Source organism: Bos grunniens, chromosome 5 (genome assembly GCF_055505025.1).
Source record: "Bos grunniens cultivar Pamir isolate PY7600 chromosome 5, Bosgru_T2T1.0, whole genome shotgun sequence".
NCBI classification, from domain to species: domain Eukaryota; kingdom Metazoa; phylum Chordata; class Mammalia; order Artiodactyla; family Bovidae; genus Bos; species Bos grunniens.
The window spans coordinates 76,383,295-76,389,294 of NC_141169.1; positions in this window are offsets into that span (position 1 = coordinate 76,383,295).

The window sequence follows — 6,000 nt, forward strand, 5'->3', positions numbered from 1 at the left end:
AGCCCTACTGCTAAAATGAAGCTTCTATGGGGATTGGGGAGGACAGAGGGAGGAGAAGGTTCCTTCTCTCTGAGTTTCCTATGGAGACTTTTCCTTAGTCATCTTTCTGCCCGAAGTCCCAGGAGCTGGAGTGTACAGTGGGAGGGAAGAATAAAGAAAGCTCAGGATTTCACGTTTGCTCCTGGGATCCCTGACTCTCCTCAAAGTCATTTGAGGTAGCATTGGCCTACACTCAACCTCTAACTGGCTGTGACCTTGAGGTGCCATTCACTGCTGGTGAGCCTGTGAGTAGGGATGTGGACCCAGTCTTATGTGGAAGCCCTTTTGACTGCCTGGTGCCCTCATTAGAAAGCCAGGTCAATGAGTAGACCCTAGGGATAATGAGCAAAAGCCCTCCCCCAGCCTGCCCAGATAACCTTTTCCTTTGCCTGGTAAAGCCTCCATAAACTCTAAGATCTAGCTCCATGGATATCTCCGCCATGGAGCCTCCTCTGATCTCCTAGGAGATGTGTCTCCAGCTTCCACGTCCTCCTACTGTGAGTGGGAGGTCCTCACAGAGCATAGGAGTGAGAGGTTTGCACCTGACCCCCCCTGGATTGTGCATTCCATGTGGCCAGTCACCGGCTTTTACTAAACTTCATTACCTAGCACATGGCAGGTACTCAGTGCTGGTTAAACAGATGATTACATGAATTAATGTCAACATTTTACATCCTCCTTCACTCCGCAGAGCTACCATGAAGGTCCTTGAAAGCTTCCCTTGCCTCCTTGGGCAGAAGTCATCTTTCCTCATACTCTGATGGAATGTTCTTTTACTATCTACTACAATATGCCAGAAAATTTGGAAAACTCAGTGATGGCCACAGGACTTAAAGATCAGTTTTAATTCCAATCCCAAAGAAAGGCAATTCAAAAGAATGTTCAAACTAACACACAATTACACTCATCTCACACGCTAGCAGAGCAATGCTCAAAATTCTCCAAGCGAGGCTTCAACAGTACATGAACCATGAACTTCCAGATGTTCAAGCTGGATTTAGAAAAGGCAGAGCAACCATAGATCAAATTGCCAACATCCATTGGATCATAGAAAAAAGCAAGAGAGCTCCAGAAAAAAGTCTACTTCTGCTGTATTGACTATGCCAAAGCCTTTCACTGTGAATCACAACAAACTGTGGAAAATTCTTAAAGAGATGGGAATACCTGACCACCTTACCTGCCTCCTGAGAAATCTATGCAGGTCAAGAAGCAACAGTTAGAATCAGACACGGACTGGTTCCAAATTGGGAAAGGGGTACGTCAAGACTATAGATTGTCATCAGTGATCAGTAATCAGTGAAAGTCACTCAGTCTGACTCTTTGCAACCCCATGGACAGAATAGTCCGTGGAATTCTCTAGGCCAGAACACTGGAGTGGGTAAATTTTCCCTTTTCCAGGGGGTCTTCCCAACCCAAGGATCAAACCCAGGTCTCTCGCATTGCAGGCGGATTCTTTACCAGCTAAGCCACAAGGGAAGCCCAAGAGTGCTAGAGAGGGTAACCTATCCTTCCTCCAGCTGATCGCCCCAACCCAGGAATCGAAGTGGAACCTCCTGCATTGCAGGTGGATTCCTTACCAGCTGAGCTATGACACCATGCTTATTTAACTTATATGCAGAGTACATCAGGCTAAACGCCAGGCTGGATGAAGCATAAGCTTGAATCAAGATTGCTGGGTAAAGTATCAATAACCTCAGATAAACAGATGACACCATCCTTATAGCAGAAAGCAAAAACTAAAGAGCCTCTTGATGAAAGTGAAAGAGGAGAGGGAAAAAGCTGGCTTAAAACTCAGCATTCAAAAAACTGAGATCATGGCATCCGGTCCCATCACTTCATGGCAAATAGATGGGGAAACAATGGAAACAGCGACAGACTTTATTTTCTTGGGCTCCAAAATCACTGCAGATGATGACTGCAGGCATGAAATGAAAAGACGCTTGCTCCTTGGAAGAAAAGCTATACAAACCTAGAGAGTATATTAAAAAGCAGAGATATTACTTTGCCGACAAAGGTCCGTCTATTCAAAGTTTTGGTTTTTCCAGTAGTCATGTATGGATGTGAGAGTTGGACTATAAAGAAAGCTGAGCACCAAAGAGTTGATGCTTTTGAACTGTGTTGTTGGAGAAGACTCTTGAGAGTCCCTTGGACTGCAAGGAGGTCCAACCAGTCCATCCTAAAGGAAATCAGTCCTGAATATTCATTGGAAGGACTGATGCTGCAGCTGAAACTCCAATACTTTGGCCACCTGATGTGAAGAACTGACTCACTGAAAAAGATCCTGATGCTGGGAAAGATTGAAGGCAGGAGAAGAAGGGAACAACAGAGGATGAAATGGTTGAATGGCATCACTGACTCAATGGACATGAGTTTGAACAAGTTCCGGGAGTTGGTGATGAACAGGGAAGCCTGGTGTGCTGCAGTCCGTGGGGTCACAAAGAGTCGGACATGACTGAGTGACTGAACTGAACTGAACAAAACAGGAGCTGGCAAAGTTTGTGTTTTTTTGTTTTTTTTTTTTCCCCTTAAAGGACCAGATGGTAAATATTGCTTTGCAGGCTACATGATCTCTGTTTCAACTTCTCAGCTTTTCCAATGAAGCATAAAATAGTGGAATAATTAAGAGCAGGGCCTCTGGAGATAGAATAGCTATACTCAAATTCTGTTTCCAAATTCTGTTTCTTCCTTCCTTTTGCAGTCAGAGTTCCTAGGCAGCCTGATGAGGTGGGAAGGCAACCAGGACTCATGCAAGGAGGGTGGGAGTAATAGAGTACCAGAACTAGGTAGCTCAAGACAACAGACATTTATTGTCTTAGAGTTCTGGAGACTTGAAGTCCAAAGTCAAGGTGTCAACGGGGCTGAGCTCTCTCTGACAGCTTTAGGGGCGAATTCTTCTTTGCCTTGTTCACGCTTCCAGTGTAGGCTGACAATCCTTGATTTTTCTTGCTTGGAGATGCTTCACTACTCTCTGTGTGTCTGTACATCTTCTTTCTGTGCATATCTCTGTGTCCACATGTCCCTTTTATATGCATGCCAGTTATATTGGATGAGAGTTCACACTAATGACCTCATTTTCACTTAATTACTTCTATAGAGACCTTGTTTTCAAGGAAAGTCACATAAAAAGTATACTGCCCTTAATATTTTCTGTAATTTGAAATTGTTTCAGAATAAAAGCAAAAAGAAAAAAAATACAATGTAATCAGAGACTAACTATTTGACAAGTTGTTTCACTTTTTATGCCTTAGTTTCATCAGGAAGGATAAAGCAACAACTACTTAAAGGATATTGTGAAGGACAGAGATCATGTGAGTGAAGCACCAGGTCCAGTGTCTGGCCATGACGTAAATGCTCACACCATGGCTCTCATCAGTACTATGTTCTTGTCCACAATTTGCAGTATTTCTTAGAATCTGAGATGCCATCAACAATAATGTAAGGCACATTATTATTCTATATGCTACTGGGAAAATAAGAACATACCTAATTAAACTGACAGAATGATTCTTTTCACTTAGAATTTTTAATATTTCTTGAGAGAGCTCTTTTAGATTTCTTTTAATGTAGATTTTAAAATTCTGTGTCTCTATATTGATTACGTCTCCAAAATCAATGTGGATGGTGACTGCACCCACAAAATTAAAAGACACTTGCTCCTTGGAAGAATAGCTATGACAAACCTAGATAGCATATTAAAAAGCAGAGACATCACTTTGCCAATAAAGTCCATCTAGTCAAAGCTATGATTTTTTCCAGTAGTCATGTATGGATGTGAGAGTTGGACCTTAAAGAAGGCTGAGCACTGAAGAACTGACACTTTTGAACTGTGGTGCTGGAGAAGACTCCTGAGAGTCCCTTGGACTGTAAAGAGATCAAACCAGTCAATCCTAAAGGAAATCAGTCCTGAATATTCATTGGAAGGACTGATGTTGAAGCTGAAGCTCCAGTACTTTGGTCATCTGATGTGAAGAACTGACTCACTGGAAAAGACCCTGATGCTGGGAAAGCAAAAGGAGAAGGGGGTGACAGAGGATGAGATGGTTGGATGGCATCCTGACTCAAGGGGACATGAGTCTGATCAAACTCAGGGAGATAGTGAAGGACAGAGAAGCCTGGTGTGCTACAGTCCATGGTGTCGCAAAGAGTTGGACATGACTCAGTGACTGAACAACAGCAAAATGATCACATGAGAAGGAAATTAGAAGCAAAAAAAAAAAAATGCATTGGTTGAGGTGTGCCTAAGATATCTTCATATTTGCAGGCTGGTGCTCCCAGATCATTTAATTCAGAGTCTTTGCGTCTTTGCTTTTCTATCCAACAGCATCCTGTGTGCCATCAAGGGCATCAGTGATGCAGTGAATGTTCCACTGTTAATCTCTGAAATGTTCTTCCTGGCTACCACCACCTACCATTCTGTGTATATTTAGACTTGTTATTATAGAACAATGAAGGAAAAAGAGAAAAGAAAAGGGAGAGTGAGGGAGATTAGGAGAGTGATGACAGATTTTATCTGTCTTTTTTATGCGTATATCTTATGTCCAACATCTGATTGCTCTACATCTTTATCTCTTGGGGGTCTATATCTATTGTTTGTTGTTTTGGCTTACTTTCTGCAGCTTCTTTCCTGGTAAATTTGGTAACTGTCGTTTGTGAACTTATAGGTGGGGAACTGAGAATGCTTTTCTCCAGAGAGATATACATTTGTTTTCACAGGGCTTCAGGGACTATCCTCCCCTAGACTTGATTGCAGTCTCCTTCAGGGCTCTAAGTTCAAGGTGAAAACCTTGAGTTCACTGTCCCTGTCTTTGGGAGCCCTAAGTCCAGATGGTCAGAGCAGTTAATCAGCATTTGCACTGATAGCAAATTTGACACCACATTTCCTGCTTGCTTAATACTCGGAGTTTCAGCTCACTATTTTTGCTGTGTTTTTTGTTTTTTGGCTTTTTTTTTTTTTTGATTCTTGTTTGAAAAGAGGGAGTGCTTTAGAGAATTCCTTCTCCCCTGGGAAGTCGAGCAACGCATTTAAAGACGAAGTGGATGCAGAATCTAGGGATTTCAGAGTGAAAGAGACCCTTGGTGTATTTAGATCATCACACTAATTGACTTAGTAGATCTTCTGTTGTCTTTGTGGGGTTGACTCATGGTCACAGTGAGTGGAATGCCACAGTGAAGCAGCAGATGATGGCCTGATTATTATTATTATTTTTATCCCATGCAGGTGGTATGCAGGAGTCTTGAGGGTCTTTTGTCAGATTTTTGTAGGGTGTCTACTTGGCTCCTTGACCAGCTCCTCTGCACTTTGAAGGGCCTTTCTGTCTGGATTTGCTTACTCCCTCTCTTAGTTTTGCTTCTGACTGAAGACCAGAGGAGCTCCCTGTGCTGGGTTGCCCACCTCTTCAGTGATTTCTTTGCTTCTGTGTCATAAAATCAAGAGCAGAAAGTCACTTCTATGTCCTCGATTGGTTGCTTTGGTACATTTCTCTTCAATTTTCTTCATAAATTTTTTTTTCATTTTGGTTAGTATCTGGGAAATACAACCTGAGATTTTTGCTTCACTCTCTCATTTAATCCGGAAGTCTGAAATCTACATTTTTCACAGCACCTTAGAAGTCGCAGATGTTCTTTAGACCAGAATTTGAAAGTCAAGGGTCACCCATGGTGACCAAGTTAGCATGAATAAGCAGAGAAGGTTGTGGACAATTCTGATGTCAGAAGGTCTTTGCCTATCACTTTGTTTAACTGAAGCACATAAAATGCCACTAAGCATAATGTGATTTCATACAAGTAAAGTTCAAAAGCACGCACAATTCAGAATGGCAGCCCCTCAATCATTTAAACAGAAGTACCATAGGCTCATCAATTCCACTTCTGGGAATATTCTCAAAAGGAGCGAAAGCAGGTATTCGAACAGATATGTGTGTATCTGTGTTCATAACAACATTATTCACAATATACAAAAGG